This window comes from Lathyrus oleraceus, chromosome 6 (genome assembly GCF_024323335.1).
Source record: "Lathyrus oleraceus cultivar Zhongwan6 chromosome 6, CAAS_Psat_ZW6_1.0, whole genome shotgun sequence".
In the NCBI taxonomy this organism is placed as follows: domain Eukaryota; kingdom Viridiplantae; phylum Streptophyta; class Magnoliopsida; order Fabales; family Fabaceae; genus Lathyrus; species Lathyrus oleraceus.
The window spans coordinates 1484813-1504506 of NC_066584.1; the positions used below are offsets into that span (position 1 = coordinate 1484813).

At 35.8% G+C, this 19694-nt stretch overlaps 1 long non-coding RNA gene across 4 annotated transcripts; it reads right to left on the reverse strand.

Moving 5' to 3' along the window:
* Window positions 1–15175: 15175 nt before the first annotated feature.
* LOC127093444 (uncharacterized) lies at window positions 15176–18208 on the reverse strand. 4 transcript variants are annotated; one of them, XR_007792552.1, is made up of 6 exons: window positions 17693–18208; window positions 17509–17596; window positions 16750–17404; window positions 16596–16671; window positions 15675–16002; window positions 15176–15585 (listed from the first exon to the last, which is right to left on the reverse strand). It is a non-coding gene; the product is annotated as an uncharacterized LOC127093444 (long non-coding RNA). The 4 variants fall into 4 exon arrangements; XR_007792553.1 differs by having other exon boundaries at window positions 16750–17148; window positions 17303–17596; XR_007792554.1 differs by having other exon boundaries at window positions 16750–17162; window positions 17303–17596.
* Between the last annotated feature and the right edge of the window lie 1486 nt (window positions 18209–19694).

Here is a 19694-nt window from a genome sequence, read left to right on the forward strand (position 1 = left end):
TGTGTTCAAGAGAAAAACATGCTTTAAGAGTAATGCATTCTGATGTATGTGGACCATTTGAAGTACCTTCACTTGGAGGAAATAAGTACTTTGTGTACCATTGCTGCAAGAAGAAACACGACTTTGCTTGATATGAAAAGGAGCATGCTGAAGGAGAAAAAGCTCTCTCACACCATATGGGGAGAAGTTGTTGCCACTACAACGTATGTGCTCAACAAGTGTCCAACCAACAAGTGTGATTCATTTCTGAGTATTTGGTTATGTTTGTTAGGAAATATGTTCCAGGTGCTACTAGAAAAAAGCTGGATGATAGAAGTAAATAAATGTTATTGATTGGGTACCACAATACATGTTCTTATTAGCTCTATTGTCCAGTCACTAATAAGGTGGAAGTCAACAAATATGTCATTATGAAGGAAACAAAAGCATGAGATTGGAGTAAGTCTCAATCCAACTCTGGTTCAGTGTTAGCACCTGAGTTAACTTCTGAAGATATTTCAGACTTTGAAGGAGATTTTTCCTCTGAAGGAGAATCTACCTCTGAAGAAGATTCTGCCTCTGAAGATGGGTATGAAGAAAACTCTAAAGGTGAATCTGAATCTGATCCAAAGTCTGGTGGTAATCATATCTATGAAGATAATCATACTTTTGATAGTGGTCCAATCTCTAAAGGTAGTCCATCATTTGATACTGTTCCAGCATCTGAAGAAGATTTTGAACAAGTTTAGAGGCCACAAAGAATCAGACAAATACCAAGAAGATTTGCAGAGTTTGAAATGTTTACAAATAATGAGATAGACTCTGAAGGGGAAGTCATCCAGTGTGCCATGTTGGTAGAAATTGAACCAGTTAGTACTGAAGAAGCTCTCAAGAAGAAAGTATGGTTGAAGGCCATGAAAGAAGAACTTGAGGATATAGAAAGAAACAAAACTTGGGAGTTTACTGAGCTTCCAAAGAACAAGAAATCCATCAACGTGAGATGGGTTTAAAAGTTGAAACTAAAGCTAGATGGATCAATTGGAAAACCTAAAACAAAGTTATTAGCTAGAGGATTTCTACAGAAATCTAGATTAGATTACTTTGAGGTATTTGCACCTGTAACTAGGCATGAAACAATCAGATTGGTGATTTTTATAAATGATAGTAGAATTTAATCTCTGATGCATTTATATGTGAAATATATACTTCTAAATGGTCATTTACAAGAGGAAGTTTATGTGTCACAATCTACTAGATTTGTATGGACTGAAACAAGCTCCTATAGCTTGGAATCTGAAAATTGATTCATTTTTCAAGCTTCAAGAATTCAGAAAATGTGAGATGGAGTATGATGTTTATGTTCAGTATACATCTGATAACAATATGATTCTGGTGTGTCTATATGTTGATGACATATTGCTAAGATGGAGTTGTTTAGATGAGATAGTCAAGTTCAAGAAGGTGTTGAATTATGAGTTTGAGACGACTGATATATGAAATATGGTATATTTTCTAGGGATGAAGATTTTGTACTCTGATAAGGGTATAATTTTGCATCAGCTGAAGTATGAACTTGAACTTCTGAAGTGATATGAGCTAATGAATTGCAAGTCTGCAATTACACCTGCTGAACCAAATCACAGGTTTGATTCTGATGTTAAGGGTGATGATGTATGTAACACCCCGAATAAAATAAGAGAATTATTTAAATTAAGTTAATAATATATTTATTAATTTAATTAAATAAATTGAATTATTGGATTATTATTATTATTATTATTTGGAATAATAATTAGTGGAAAATATATAAGTTGGAATAAGGAAAAAGGGTATTCATTTGTTGGTAAAGAGTTTTCACGTGAAACAGAGAAGCGGCTGAAAGGTGAAAAGTGGAGAAAGGGCAAAGAGGAAGAGCTAGAGAGCAAAGGTCGAAGAACGGAAAAGCTCGAAGCTTAGAGATTGCCGGATTATCTCAGGTAAGGGGGGTTTATCGTCGTTTAATGGGTATTATAGATTAACATGTCATGGGTAGTGATAAACCGTTGAAGTGACCCTAATTGGGATGTTGAATGCTGAAATATTGTGATGAATAAGTTGTATTAACGCTGTAATTGAGTCCGTAATTGTGTGAGTCGTGTTCCCCCGAACGTATAGCTTTTTACGGAAATTGAATCGGAGGTCCGGAGGTCCTCCAACGGCGGAAAATGCGGAAACTCTGCATTCTGCCTTGTGTTAGCGCAGGGACTGCTGTTTTGTCTGCGTTAACCGGTTAACCCAGGGCGTTAACCGGTTAACACTGTTATATTTTGTGGAAATGTGCTGTTTTTCCTGCGTTAACCGGTTAACCCAGGGCGTTAACCGGTTAACACTGTTGCGTTTTGCCAGAAAGTGTATTTTGTCCTGCGTTAACCGGTTAACCCAGGGCGTTAACCGGTTAACACTGTTGGAAATTGGAAAAATTGATATTTTAATGTTGTGAACATAATTGGTGATTGGCCTATTATCGTTAATTTTGATGAGTAATTTTGTTGAGTTTATGTTATGAAGTGTTGATACGAATAGGTTGATAAGTTGTGTTAAAGTTGTTGAAAATACTGAGTTGTAGGCTTGGTGAGCCAAAGTTGATTATAAGTTGATTTTGTTGAAAACATTGTTGTATTGCTATTATTATTATGTTGTCGACAGTTTAAAGTCGTGTATGCCATGTACATTCATATGCATTAAGTCGGAGCTTTGCTCACACCACGTTGGCCTGGATTGGCAAATTTTAAGTTGAAAGTTGAAGGCTTATGCCTTGATGCCCAATAAAATGGCAATGATTTTAAGTTGGGAGTTTTACTCCGATTGGTACCACATGCATGACGAGTCGAGTCTCATTTGAGTTGCATTTTATGTTGTTATTGAGTATGACATTGGAGTTGATGTGCCGTTACTGAATGTGTAATCTGATTTGGGTGATGAAACGTGTTAAATTACTTAGCATTACATGATGATTTATAATGCTTATTATATCGATTGGAGAACTCACCCTTACAACTATTTTTCAGGTAACGAGCAGTGATTGAGTAGAAGCTAGTGCTTGGAGTCTAGTGTAGTCTCTGTAGTGGGTCATGCTCTGATAGATGTAACATCGGGACGAGATGTTTTTAATTGTTGAATAATTTTACATGTAATCAGTTATATGTTTTGAATGGTTGGTTTGATTTCTATCCGCTGCGAATTATGCAAAAAAATGTTATTTTGAATTAAATAATGAGCATGACTGAATTTTATGGTGAAATGTGTGAAGTGTTGTGTGACACCCTTGGTGCATAATTACTCTGATATATATATTTGTTATTGTTATTTTAATTAAACATTTGGGGTATTTTAGAAGGGTGTTACATTAGTGGTATCAGAGCAGGTCGGTCTGTCCGGCCAGTTGTCGTGTCGTTACTGTCTAACAATTGTGTATTGTTACCAATCTAACTTTAAGTTGTGTTGTAATGATAAGTTGAAATGGCTGGAAGGAATGACGCTGCAATGGCTGCCGCAATGCAAGCGATGGCACAAGCTGTGCAGAACTTGCCAAATGCTGGTGGAGATGCTGGATCACGTAGCTTGGCGACTTTTCAGAGAGAGAATCCGCCGGTGTTTAAAGGGAAGCATGATCCAGATGCAGCCTTGGGATGGTTGAAAGAGATTGAGAGAATCTTCCGTGTTATGGATTGCACTCCAGCTCAGAAGGTTCGGTATGGTACTCACATGCTAGCAGTCGAAGCTGATGACTGGTGGCTAGAGACTCACGAGAGGTTGACCGTGGCAGGTGAAGTCATTACTTGGGATGTATTCCGTAGGGAATTTATGAGAAAGTATTATCCGGAAGATGTCCGTGGTAAGAAGGAAATTGAGTTCCTTGAGCTGAAGCAAGGAAACATGTCTGTCACTGATTATGCTGCGAAATTTGTGGAGCTGTCCAAATTTTATCCTCATTACACTGGTGTCGGTGCTGAATTTTCAAAGTGCATCAAGTTTGAAAATGGACTGCGCTCTGAAATTAAGAAGGCTGTTGGGTATCAGAAGATACGCATTTTTACTGAATTGGTTGATAGCTGCAGGATATTTGAGGAAGACAATAATGCTCATTACAAGATTGTCAGTGACCGCAGGAGCAAGCAACATCAAAACCGTGGCAAGCCGTATGATGCCCCAGTGGGAAAAGGGAAACAAGGAGCTGCTCCGGCTCAGAGGACCAGTAGGGGAGGTGCTCCTGCTGGTATAGTTTGCTTCAAATGTGGTCAGGCTGGTCATAAGAGTAATGTATGCACTGCTGAAGTAAAGAGGTGTTTTCGCTGTGGTAAGACTGGTCATGCAATAGCTGATTGCAAGCACAAGGAAATGATTTGTTTTAATTGTGGCGAAGAAGGGCATATTGGAAGTCAGTGTCAGAAGCCAAAGAAATCTCAGACTGGGAAGGTGTTCGCATTGACCGGAACTCAAACCTCCAGTGAGGACAGACTTATCCGAGGTACGTGTTATATTAATGGCTTTCCTCTTGTAGCTATTATTGACACAGGTGCGACTCATTCCTTTATATCTTTGGATTGTGCTGTGAAACTTAAGTTAGAGATATCTGAGATGTTTGGTAGTATGGTAATTGATACTCCTGCGAAGGGTTCAGTGACTACTACTTCGGTTTGTTTAAATTGTCCTTTGAGTATTTTTGGTAGAGACTTTGGGATGGACCTAGTGTGTCTTCCACTAGTGCAGATTGATGTTATTCTGGGTATGAACTGGTTGGTGTTTAACCGAGTTTCTATCAATTGTTTTGATAAGACGGTGGTCTTTCCTGAGATTGAGGAGGGAAAGAGTTTGTTTCTATCAGCAAGGCAAGTGAATGAGGAAGTAGCTGATGGGGCAGAGTTGTTTATGCTGTTAGCGACCTTGGAGGCTAAAGATAAACTGGTGATTGGCGATCTAGCCGTGGTGTGTGATTTTCCTGATGTGTTTCCGGAAGAGGTGAATGAATTACCGCCAGAGTGCGAAGTGGAGTTCTCGATTGATTTGGTACCTGGTACTAGGCCGATATCGATGGCTCCGTACCGTATGTCTGCTGTTGAGTTAACTGAATTGAAGAGTCAGTTGGAAGATCTGTTGGATAAGAAATTTATTCGTCCGAGTGTGTCACCGTGGGGTGCACCAGTGCTATTGGTTAAGAAGAAAGAAGGTACTATGAGGTTGTGTGTGGACTACAGGCAACTGAATAAAGTGACGATCAAGAATCGGTATCCTTTGCCGAGGATTGATGATTTAATGGATCAGTTGGTTGGTGCAAGAGTGTTCAGCAAAATAGATTTGAGATCTGGGTATCATCAGATCCGTGTGAAAACCGAGGATATTCAGAAGACTGCTTTCAGAACAAGGTATGGACATTATGAGTATTCTGTAATGCCTTTTGGTGTGACTAATGCGCCTGGAGTATTTATGGAGTATATGAATAGGATTTTCCATCCGTACCTAGACAAGTTTGTTGTGGTGTTTATTGATGATATTTTGGTGTATTCGAAATCTGAAGAAGAGCATGCTGAACATTTGAGAGTGGTTTTGGGAGTTCTACGAGAAAAGAAGTTATTTGCTAAATTGTCCAAGTGTGAATTTTGGTTAGAAGAGGTCAGTTTTCTTGGTCATGTGATTTCAAGAGGTGGTGTTGCTGTTGATTCTTCTAAGATAGAAGCGGTATCTAAGTGGGAAGCTCCGAAGTCTGTTGCTGAGATTCGAAGTTTCCTTGGTTTGGCTGGTTATTATAGGAAGTTCATTGAGGGATTTTCTAAGTTGGCGTTACCATTGACGATGTTGACTAGGAAGGGGCAAGCGTTTGTTTGGGACTCAAAATGTGAAGAAGGTTTCCAAGAGTTAAAGAGAAGGTTAACTACTGCTCCTATCCTGATATTACCGAGTTCGTCGGAATCATTTGAAGTTTACTGTGATGCTTCATTGTTGGGTTTGGGTGGCGTGTTGATGCAGAATAAGCAGGTTATAGCTTATGCTTCAAGACAGCTGAGGGTTCATGAGAGGAACTATCCGACGCACGATTTAGAGTTGGCAGCTGTGGTGTTTGTTCTGAAGTTATGGAGGCATTACTTGTACGGGTCAAGATTTGAGGTTTTCAGTGACCATAAAAGTTTAAAGTATTTGTTTGATCAGAAAGAGCTGAATATGAGACAGAGAAGATGGTTAGAGTTTCTGAAGGATTATGACTTTGGGTTGAATTACCATCCGGGTAAAGCAAACGTAGTGGCTGATGCATTGAGTCGAAAATCATTACATATGTCTATGCTAATGGTTAAGGAATTGGATTTAATTGAGCAGTTTAGAGACTTGAGTTTGGTGTGTGAGAGTACTCACAATAGTGTTAAATTGGGAATGTTGAAGTTAACAAGTGGTATTCTGGATGAGATCAGAGAGGGTCAGAAATCCGATGTGCTTTTGGTTGATAAGTTGACTCTAGTGAATCAAGGTCAAGGTGGCGAATTTAGAGTTGATGAGAATGGTGTTGTGAGATTTGGTAGTCGGGTGTGCATTCCGAATGTTACCGAACTTAAGAAGAGTATTCTTGAAGAAGGACATCGTAGTGGGTTGAGTATTCACCCTGGAGCTACGAAGATGTATCATGATTTGAAAAAGTTATTTTGGTGGTCGGGAATGAAAAGAGAAATTGCGAGTTTTGTTTATTCTTGTTTGACTTGTCAGAAGTCAAAGATCGAGCATCAGAAGCCGTCTGGGCTAATGCAACCGTTGGCTATTCCAGAGTGGAAGTGGGATAGTATCAGTATGGATTTTGTCTCTGGTTTACCGAGAACAATTAAGAATTTTGAAGCTATTTGGGTGATTGTGGATAGATTGACGAAATCGGCTCATTTCATTCCGATCAGAATGGACTATCCGTTAGAGAAATTAGCTGAGTTGTATATTGAGAAAATTGTAAGTTTGCATGGTATTCCGTCGAGTATTGTTTCAGACAGAGATCCTAGATTTACATCGAAATTCTGGGAAGGTTTGCAGAAGGCTTTGGGAACTAAACTGAGATTGAGTTCTGCATATCACCCGCAGACTGATGGTCAGACTGAGAGGACGATTCAGTCATTAGAGGATCTTTTGAGAGCTTGTGTTTTGGAAAAGGGAGGTGCTTGGGATTGTTATTTACCTTTGATTGAGTTTACCTACAACAATAGTTTTCATTCGAGCATTGGTATGGCGCCGTTTGAAGCTTTGTATGGTAGGAGATGTCGGACACCGTTATGTTGGTATGAGTCCGGTGAGAGTGCTGTGGTTGGACCGGAGATTGTTCAACAAACTACAGAAAAGATTAAGATGATTCAGGATAAGATGAGAATTGCTTAGAGTCGTCAGAAGAGTTATCATGACAAGAGGAGGAAGTCACTTGAATTCCAAGAGGGAGATCATGTGTTTCTTCGTGTTACTCCGATAACTGGGGTTGGTCGAGCTTTGAAGTCAAAGAAGTTGACACCTCGATTTATTGGTCCTTATCAGATTTTGGAGAGGATAGGAGAGGTAGCCTATCGTATCGCTTTACCGCCGTCACTTGCGAATTTGCATGAGGTTTTTCATGTATCCCAGTTGAGGAGGTACATTCCTGATCCGTCGCATGTGATCCAAGTAGATGATGTACAGGTGAGAGATAACCTGACTGTTGAAATATCGCCTATGAGGATTGAGGATCGAGAGTTGAAGCAGTTGCGGGGTAAAGAGATTGCCTTAGTGAAGGTAGCTTGGGGAGGACCAGCAGGTGGCAATGTGACTTGGGAACTGGAGAGTCAGATGAAAGAGTCTTATCCAGAGTTATTTGCTTGAGGTATGTTTTCGAGGACGAAAACTCTTTTAGTGGGGGAGAGTTGTAACACCCCGAATAAAATAAGAGAATTATTTAAATTAAGTTAATAATATATTTATTAATTTAATTAAATAAATTGAATTATTGGATTATTATTATTATTATTATTTGGAATAATAATTAGTGGAAAATATATAAGTTGGAATAAGGAAAAAGGGTATTCATTTGTTGGTAAAGAGTTTTCACGTGAAACAGAGAAGCGGCTGAAAGGTGAAAAGTGGAGAAAGGGCAAAGAGGAAGAGCTAGAGAGCAAAGGTCGAAGAACGGAAAAGCTCGAAGCTTAGAGATTGCCGGATTATCTCAGGTAAGGGGGGTTTATCGTCGTTTAATGGGTATTATAGATTAACATGTCATGGGTAGTGATAAACCGTTGAAGTGACCCTAATTGGGATGTTGAATGCTGAAATATTGTGATGAATAAGTTGTATTAACGCTGTAATTGAGTCCGTAATTGTGTGAGTCGTGTTCCCCCGAACGTATAGCTTTTTACGGAAATTGAATCGGAGGTCCGGAGGTCCTCCAACGGCGGAAAATGCGGAAACTCTGCATTCTGCCTTGTGTTAGCGCAGGGACTGCTGTTTTGTCTGCGTTAACCGGTTAACCCAGGGCGTTAACCGGTTAACACTGTTATATTTTGTGGAAATGTGCTGTTTTTCCTGCGTTAACCGGTTAACCCAGGGCGTTAACCGGTTAACACTGTTGCGTTTTGCCAGAAAGTGTATTTTGTCCTGCGTTAACTGGTTAACCCAGGGCGTTAACCGGTTAACACTGTTGGAAATTGGAAAAATTGATATTTTAATGTTGTGAACATAATTGGTGATTGGCCTATTATCGTTAATTTTGATGAGTAATTTTGTTGAGTTTATGTTATGAAGTGTTGATACGAATAGGTTGATAAGTTGTGTTAAAGTTGTTGAAAATACTGAGTTGTAGGCTTGGTGAGCCAAAGTTGATTATAAGTTGATTTTGTTGAAAACATTGTTGTATTGCTATTATTATTATGTTGTCGACAGTTTAAAGTCGTGTATGCCATGTACATTCATATGCATTAAGTCGGAGCTTTGCTCACACCACGTTGGCCTGGATTGGCAAATTTTAAGTTGAAAGTTGAAGGCTTATGCCTTGATGCCCAATAAAATGGCAATGATTTTAAGTTGGGAGTTTTGCTCCGATTGGTACCACATGCATGACGAGTCGAGTCTCATTTGAGTTGCATTTTATGTTGTTATTGAGTATGACATTGGAGTTGATGTGCCGTTACTGAATGTGTAATCTGATTTGGGTGATGAAACGTGTTAAATTACTTAGCATTACATGATGATTTATAATGCTTATTATATCGATTGGAGAACTCACCCTTACAACTATTTTTCAGGTAACGAGCAGTGATTGAGTAGAAGCTAGTGCTTGGAGTCTAGTGTAGTCTCCGTAGTGGGTCATGCTCTGATAGATGTAACATCGGGACGAGATGTTTTTAATTGTTGAATAATTTTACATGTAATCAGTTATATGTTTTGAATGGTTGGTTTGATTTCTATCCGCTGCGAATTATGCAAAAAAATGTTATTTTGAATTAAATAATGAGCATGACTGAATTTTATGGTGAAATGTGTGAAGTGTTGTGTGACACCCTTGGTGCATAATTACTCTGATATATATATTTGTTATTGTTATTTTAATTAAACATTTGGGGTATTTTAGAAGGGTGTTACAATGTACATGCTACACTTTTTAAATAATTTGCGGGCTCATTGAGATATCTCTGTAATATCAGACCTGACATCTGTTATGCAGTTGGAATTGTGAGTATGTTTATGAACAAACCAAATTGGTCATATTACCAAGTTGTTGTCAGGATATTGAGATATATTAAGGGGACTATGAGGTATGGAGTTTTGTTTCCTTATAGTGTTAAATCTGATTCAGAGCTGATATGCTATTTAGACTCTAATTTGTGTGGAGACAGAGTTGACAAAATAAGTACTTCTGGATATTTCTTCAAGTGTCTGAGAGATTCCATTTCTTGACGCTCCAAGAAGCAACCAATGGTTACATTGTTAACCTGTGAAGTTGAGTACATTGTAGGTGCTTTGTCTGCTTGTCAAGCTGTTTGGATTATGAACTTATTGCAGGTTCTGAAGATCAAGGTGAGCAAGCTTGTAAGGGTGTTGATTGACAACAAATCAACTATAAGCCTTGTCAAGAATCCAATGTTGCATGGAAGAAGTAAGCACATTGACGCAAAATTCCATTTTTTGCGCAAGTAGGTTCAAAATGGAGTGCTTGAAGTTGTTAAATATATAACTCATAAGTAACTTGCAAATGTGCTGACTAAAGCTATCAAGACTGGACACTTTATTCATGTGAGAGATGGAATTGGTGCTGTTGATTTTAGTCTTGAATGTGGATTAATGAATGATGTTGAAGTGTAATCCAAATTCACATTCATTTCAAGTTGAATTTAGATTTAATTTGAGTTTCATTTAGTGGTTCTGATGATATAAACACTGAACTCAAGTTCAATTTGTAACAGAATTTTCACTGTAACCGTTTTGGCATCTGAGAGTAAAAATTAGTTACAAATTTTCTCTCTTTCCATCTTTCATCTTCTTCTTTTTTATTCTTGTGCATCTGAGAGTAAAAATTAGTTACAAATTTTCTCTCTTTCCAACAATTAATTCACTTTCTTATTGCATTAAATGTCATTATTAATGAAAGTCATTTGTTTAGTTGTCATTATTCTTTGTAAGAGTGTATATGAGTCGGTTTGGGTTACATTTAATCAAAACCATATCCCAAGGTTGGGTGAGGTAAAATAATCATCCACAACATCATTGAATCAGTTTGAATAAAACTACAAATTTATGGGGTTAGATTGAATTGAATATTGAGTTACCCAATTATAATAAACTATTTTGTTAATAATAAAAGACACTGATAGAAATAAAGAATTATAATTTCACCTTCTTATATTACTTAAACATAAAGTAATATTAGAAAATATGATTACTTCAAATAAAAAATATCTATGCGAAACCAAAAAATAGCACCTTCCTGTAAAGATATTATTTTAACTCCAGCTAGAAGAGGGATTGAGGTCCATTAATAACGTACCGTACATTAAGTAGGAGATTTGTACGATTACTATTAAGTTGATTCAACCACTCAACAAAGGGAAAAGAGGAAAAAACATGTGGCCAACACTTAGTTATTTGTCTTTCAATTGGTCTGTGTTGGAAGGAACAGAACTATTTTGATAATAGATCTTGATGAAAGCACTTGAAGACAAATACTAGAGAACGTGAGAAACTGACCCGTGGAGTTATATCAAGTACTAACATTTAAGAAAATGTATTAATATGTTTCATATCACGAGTTTGCCAGCTAATGATATGTTGCTTCATGATTGAATTACGCTTTGAGAATTGTACTCATGTTCATAACTATCAAATGTTCTTTTAGTTAGAGGTAATCTAATATCTTTTGAGGCCTAAAACAAATTTTATAATTAGGCATCTAAAAATAAATAAGAAATCACAAAGTTTATTAAAATAATTTTGTTAAATAGAATGTTTGAAGATATGTTTAATACAGTAGTATATGAAGCCCTAGCCTCAATCAACTTGCATTGTGATAATTTTATTTAGGCATGCTTTCAAATTTAATAGAAAAAAATCCTATTTAACTACGGGTGCGTGTAAAATCCGATTTTTAATTACGGAAGTGGTGGATGCTAATAATGTCTCACACTCATCACGTCCCATATCAATCTATTAAATTTATTTTATCATTTTTATTTTTATTTTTATTATCCATTTAGCTTTTTTAATTTAAGATAGAAAATTTATTATTATTATTATTATTATTAATTTTAAAATATAGTTTAAATAACATATTAAATATTATCATTATTATTAAAATGATTAAATATTTAGTTTAATTATTAATTTTGATTGTTATGAAAAAAATATGTATTTAAAAAAAACAACTTTTACAAATGAGGATGGGGAAATCCGTTTTCTACTGGGGAGGGGATGGGTGACCATTTTTACCGCCAATTAGTGGGATTGGTACAGAAAGGCGAGAGCGGGGCTGGTAATGCTTAAATCTGTCCCATTCTATCATGCTTAAGAAAAATGATCCATAAAGAAAAAAAAAGAATAAGTCAAGTATATAGTTGTCGCACAAGTATATAAGTAAGGCCAAAGGGCATGAGCCACCCGAACTGGATTATCATCCATCCACGTAATAAAATGTGGGTAGTGACGTGTTCCCAAATAATTGATATGAGAAGTCGGTTAGCGAAGAAATCATTATTTTCTATAATGTAGAAAGAACTAATTTTCCACTACTTTCACTATCATATCCATAAAGTTCAATCTATCTGAGCAAGTCCTACTTATTGTCCAAATACCCTAAACATCATAAATAATCTTAGAAATTACTCCATCATAGGTAGGGCTAGACAACGGGCCGAGTTGGGCGGTTTCGGGCCCAAAAACGTCACCCATCACAACCCGCGGTTGAGCCATATAAGCCCATTTTTGCCCATTTTTGTAATTGGTTTGGACGGGTTGGGTAAGGACGGGTTGCAGGTTATGCAATCGGTTTAATAGGTTTTATTGGGTTGATATTATTTTGAGCCCAGTAATACATTTTGATAATATTTTGAGCTATAAATTACTACAACTTAGATTCAAAATAAATTCAAAGTATCAAAAACTTCAATCCAAAATAACAGCTGCTATGCTACTTCCACACATGCCTTAAAAAGAAATGAAAAAATTACAACCATCGTATCATATACAAAAACTCAATACATGAGAAACAAGAGAACTTTTGAAAGTATATCAAACAGTTGCAAATTGTTGGTCTTTGGATGATAGGACTCAAAATATATGTGTCAAGTTTTGGTTCTTGAATTACAAGTGCTTCCACTTCCACCTAAGCCACTTCCACCTAAGCCATGCCATAACATTATCGATAAGACCATAACATTATCTGTGGGAGTATGGAGAATACCATACCTTCATCTTCAAGAGTTTTTACAGACAACCTGGAATTATGAACAAATTTTAGTTTAAATCATAAGCAAATGCTTATCATACCCATAACAAGACAATATAAAAATAAGAGAACTGACTTGATCCTGTCCAATAATAACTTGAGCTCTCTTGCTAGTTCTTCAACATGCATTCCTCTCTCACCTAACCTGCAATTCAAAACCAATTTTAACATTTCTCAGCATAAGGTAAAAACTCATAAAACATACTCAAATCAAAACTACAATATCAGTCTTAATTAATAAATATAAATGTTGATTAACACTGGTAGAAGTTAAATCATTAGAGTCAATCTACCATTTAGCTTTAGTGAAATAGCATTGTAATTATTCTAAACATCACTAATTGAGTTTAACTTGTTTTATAACCAATCATGTCACGATAGCAACAAATCTCATTGAGTTAACGTCGATTCCAATAAGTTCAAGTGGCAGATCCTAACAGTTCCGATACAAATGAAATTCTACAACATCAAATGGATTTCAATTTAACCCATATGTGTCAAGAGTGAATATTTCATTTTAACAGAATATTTATCCCTCCCACCATTATCTTTAATCATCCCATGGAACACAACTTTGTTAAACCAAAACCAGATGCTTGAGAATCCAATGAAAAGATGATGTCAAGCTCTTCAAGAAATGGAAAACAATAAACTACCACTACCATATGCCTATCATGAAGAGATAGACAATGCTTAATCAAATCAAAACCGTTAATTCTACACATGTAAAGACATACTGATATAAAGTAAACACACATCAATTTTGAAGGTCTTGGTCAACTGCATCATTTTCAGCCTGTAAGAGAAAATCAAGAAAATCAAGAAATAATGAAAAAAATAATAACATGACACTATTTGTTAACCAATAACATAACACTGTTAATTAACATAACGTATGTTGCTGCTCATCTACCAAGATGTTACAAAATGTATCAATTGATCCTAGCTATATAGTGTATCGTCACAGTTTTATCAAGCTGTTCTTGCATGGCCTCAAAATGTTCTATTGACACAATTAGCAATACTTCATCTAACTAATGGACAACCGACCATGACATTACCAACTTCAGTTCAGAATTAATTAGTATTAAATTCAACTAATAAACCACTAATGATAATTAACACAATAATATATTGTTTGATGCATACCAAAGATCAATCCAAAGTAATCAAATATTATGCACAAATCAAGTTTCTAAGTTAGGTTAGAGAGTTAGAGAGAACAAAGAGATTCATCGAAACAATAACAATATAAGCAAAAAAACACAAACTCTAATCACCCGTAGAGTGAGAGAACTGGTCCAAAGCCTTTAATCACCTGTAAACAACAACAATCATCATAAACCCTAAATTAAAAACCTTAGATTCAGAAATCCTAACTAAGAGTGATAGAACTGAGAGTGTGTGAAAACATTAGAGAATATGGGAAGGAAACAATTAATCACATTGTAATTGAAATGAAAGAGTGAGAGATCTGGGAACAAGAGGAGTGGGGGAACGAGAGAGTGAGAGAATATGGGAAGGAAAAATGAGAGAGTGAGAGAAGTGAGAACAAGAGGAATCTCTGAGCATGAGGTATTATCCATTCCCCCCACTTGACAAAATGTTGTGTTTCGTAGATGGGTGGGTCTGGGTACCCGTGGGTCCATTTTTGGTACCCGGTCCACTCTTTTGAACCCTCTGTAACCCAGTTTGGTAACCCGTTTCACCGGGTTGGGCCGGGTGGACGATTTATGTCCACCCCTAATCATAGGCATCGATTAAACTGAATAAGTGACACCAATAACCAAAAGGTAACCGAAATACTTTTACACGCGTAAGAGATAAGGTACACACTTTTCATTTTTCACTCTGCCCACACCACATCAGGAGTCCAACATCAAAATTTTATAAAAATTACCTTTTTTTTATATCAATTTTGAATTGTAGATAGAGCTAGTTATAACCGGATCAATCAAGACTTTCAAAAGGATGTTGTGAAACAATTAGACTCTCATTAATATTATAATTTTTTTGTAATATGGCTCAATATTGTTTAAATGGTTGATACAAATAATTTGAAGTTGACTCCTACCATATAAAAAAAGTGTGTTCAACACCCACTTCAAATGTAAATATTCAACAACTAGTTTGGATATAAACCTGACTTGAATATCACAGGAAGCTGAAATTATCTCATTTCTATTCTATATATGGCAATCCAGGAATAATGAATTGGTACGATAGAACGATAATGAATGTGAAAGGGAAATTCAAATAATTTGCAAGAAAGTGTAGGCTCCCCACAAGCCATTGTGACAATAGTTAGTTCAATTACTCAATACCTGTCTTTGAAATGTTTAAATAAAAAACTGCATATAGTAAGATGTAATAGACTTTTGAGTAAAGTCTCAAATTTGGGAATTCATAGAGAATGTTGTTTTGCAGCAATGGAATTTTTCAGTACTTAGCACCAATTCACTCAAACTCTTTGACAAGCTCTTCCATTGGTTCACATATAGAAAACCACTTTTGTTACCCTCATCAACATCATGAAAACCACTTTTGACCAAAGAATCAGCTTGAGCACCTTCCCTGTATGCTTTGCATGCTCCCATAATATTATGAGCTCGGTTGCGGAAATGTTCCACTACAAAGTCCTTAAAACCCTGAATAAATGATAACACTTCCTCACTCAAAATTTAAACAACAAAAAATGAAAGGAATAAACACAAATTTAACTCAACAAGAATTAAACCTTTGGAGGTCTTCTTCTTATATGTATCATTAGCCATAGTGAATCAATGAACACTTGCTCATTATATCTACGACACTCGGATATATTTTGTTTATTTGGATGATTCCCGAAAGCGGTCTGAGGACCATTCAACAAAGGGATTGCAGTCAGGACTAGACCTTGTAAGGAAACTAGAACCTGTAGAATTGTTGAAGAGTCTGGAAGCCAACGCTCATTCTTGTCACCAATGACCAATCCAAGTGTTAAGTAGACTAAGACATACAGTGCCATGCTCATTCAAATTTGGATTCAACTTAGAAGAACCAATTTGATTGTGGAACCTGACATGCTGCCATGAAAAATGTCCCTTTTGTCAGACTTAATAAAAAACGAGACGGTAAGACTCAAAAAGCCATCTTTGAAAGCGTGCAAAGACGGAGCCTCACATTCATGATTAAACTATAACAAAAAAGGCCTTCATACACATATACCACAGTTAATCCCTTAAAGAAAATTCACACACAACTAAACATAACTTTAGCTTCTCACATAACTGAAAATAACTTTAGCTTCTTTCACAATTAAACATAACTTTAACTTCTTACTCCAGCCTCTCAAAATTTGAGACAACTCTGATCAAAGTAACCTAAGGCAATAAATAATGTCATACTTAAAATAAAAGAGCCACATAACGGTGGAGTATTGGGAAAGAAACCATTAAACAAAAGATCAAAAAAGAAAAGACCATTGTGGTAAAGAGTCCCTTCTGCTCCAATAATTACAACCCTCATGACATCAATCTTTGATTCATAAACTCGAACATATATTGAATCTAATGAGGGAAAAAGAAAAGTGTCCATACAAGTCCACCAACTTGAAAAGGGAAATTTAGTACTAAATTGAATATTACAAACTATTTTGTAAAAGTAACAGTGAACTAACCTGGCAGATTCTTCTCCAAAATTTCCCACTCTCTCAAGATTCTTTTGACCCAATTCTGTAAATATTCGTAATTTGGCTGCAAACCCATATAATTATGATTATAACTATAACTATAACAGCATAGCTTTAAAGGTATCAAAAATTAAAATGTTACCTTCTTTCTACAGAAAGGAGAGTCTCTGGCATTGAATTTTCTTTAAACATTTGAATTTCCTCATACTTTCATCTTTGATATTTGCATGGTCTGAATTGCTACTACCTTCCTAGTCTTTGGATTGCTTTGCAAATCAGCAGACTCCATTTTATTGCTAAAATGTTTCGACAACCTCTCAAAATTAGACGATTCTGCGCCTAATGAAATATTCAAACGAGGACGCCCATTATGCAGTGATGCAACTGATTTCTTCTTACTATGAGCATCTTGAGAAGATAATTCAAAAGACTCCATTCCAGAAGAGTGGTTAACACTATCCAATTTGATTTGTAAACTAAAACTGTTAAACTGTGTAGCTCCTTAGATTTTAGAGTTATAGGGCTCTAATGGCAGGGAAGGCTGAAAGGAATCAGCTACATAATCATTTTAAAACCCAGGCCATAATCAACATCAGGATGAAAAGGATTTAGAGCGAAATGTTAGAGATATTCACAAGTTAGAAAAGATAACATCAATCTACAGCGAGATTCGACAAATATCATCTTAATCTTACACGAACTACAACTTGATTAATGGCTTCAATTGTCTTCCCATTGCTACTTTTACGGACATTTTCACCAATTATCACTAAATCATCATCGTTGCCAAACACACCCTGAGACGGATACAGAGCGAAACTTAAGAGATATTCACTAGTTAGAAAAGATAACATCAATCTACTGCGAGAAGTGACAAATAACATCTTAATTTCATACAAACCACAACTTGATTAATGGCTTCAATTGTCTTCCCCTTGTTACTTTTGCAGACATTTTCACCAATTATCATCATCAATGCCAGACACATCCTGAAAAGGCAAAGTTTTAGAGAGATTTACAAGTTAGAAAATATAACATCAATCTACAGCAAGAAGTTACAAATAACATCACAATATTATACAAACCACAATTTGATTAGTAGCTTCAATTTTTATTCCCTTGTTAGTTTGAGTAGAAACTTTTTCAGCAATTATGACTGAATCATGAGAGTGATCATCGTCGTCAATGTCAATGACTTTGCACAAAATTGGCTGCAAAAGTACAATAGAATCATTAAATTGTAAGAGCATGTAGTAACCACTAACAAATGAGATCGACCAGTAAAGAGATCTAGGGTTTTCGGTCACAAAGTAGGGTTTTAGGTTTTTTCAAAATGGTTATTGTTTGAAGTTTGAACTCAGATAAAATGGTGCATAAACTGCAATGACACTCTGGCTTGCATATCTCATCACTTTCTCGTTTAAATCCATTTAATTTGTGTTGAATCCAATTAAATTTGAAGTATTTATATAAAGATATTTTGGTGAAATGTGTAAATTGTAGGGGTGTGGGATAAGTATTGGGGTATATGATAAAATTTTCCCATTTGGAATATGGAGGGTTATCTTTCTAGGTCCGGTTCTGTGCAAGCAGAACTAGCTACAGAGAATATTGGTAGTAATGCTACAGCATGAGAATTAATATCAATTGTTTACGCTATTTTGTGAGGATCAAATTACCACATTATATTTAAATAATACCACATTTAAATCAATTTTACTTCAATAGTAATTTTAATAAATAATTTATATTTGACCTAATCAATTTATATTTTATTTTACAAATTATCAATATTAATATTTAATGATAAGTATACTTTTTGTATTGTTTCATAAAGCAACTTACTCAAAAAATTTAAGTAACACATCACATATATCTACTCTAATTCTAAAAATGTTAAGCTCTTAAACAAATAAATCCAAGCATTAAGCAACATGCATTAGAGATGCTCTTAAGTCTTTTATAGCTTTTGTTATTTTTCCACACTCACTCTTAATAGGATTTATTACTTGCAAACTAATTATCAATTTAGATATATTTGTTAGGGGCATTTTGATAAGGAAAGAATATTTTAGTTTTTTTTTTAAATGATCCCAATCTAAGTAGATTGGTTGCTAGTTTTTAGGGTCTCCAAACTCATGCCTAAAGATATCTCGATAAATATTTCAACTCTAAGGTTGGGGGGCAACTAATAACTGATGCAAACCTCTCGTAACACATATACGTGAAATTATAAAATACATAACTTTTCACTTTACGTGAGTTTACCCTCTTCGTACCCCAAAACATGATTGAAGATGGATTCACACCACCGTGAGCAAACCCTAAACCACCCTGAGATCACTAAGGCCTCTAATCACCCTTATCAACATAGGGGAGTCATGCATTATGTATTTTTTGACTAGTATAATACTATTTTTTCTTAAAGTAAAGTCATCTTTAGGAAAATTTAACATCAAAGAAGTTACTCACGCAAAGAACACCAATTAAATAGCTCCTCGGATGCTAGTCAGAAAGTGACTCAGTGAATGTTCCTCTTATATTCTCCTTCCCTTCTCATGATCCAAGACCAAGACTTAAATGCCATTTAAGTGATATAATTAGCTACCATAGCCATTCATTCGGTGATCAATGTGTGAGGGAACATGTTTGATCCTATTTGCAAATGCTTACAAATGCATGTTTGTAGTTTTCCCGCCTACAAATGGTTTATATCACGTCGTATCTTGGATATGGGTAATATCTAATTTGGTTACAACTCAGCCCGCCCATATTTCGAGATGTATATAATCCCCTAAGCACGAGGCTATCATTTGTGGAAGTCCAACATTTGTGTATTGCCTTAAGAGGCGGCAAGTGTAACACCCTAAACCCCAAAATATATATAAAAACATTTATTCGACAATTTAAGGTGTCACTCCGACAACCATTCAAAAACTCATCAACATACAACAAGCAGCAGAAATCATATCATAACAACTTCAAAATTTAAACTTCGCAAATAAAGCATTAGACTTAATTCACATAATTCAACATTAACTCAAAACATAACAAAAACACCATGTTCTCATGTTACAAGATCATAAC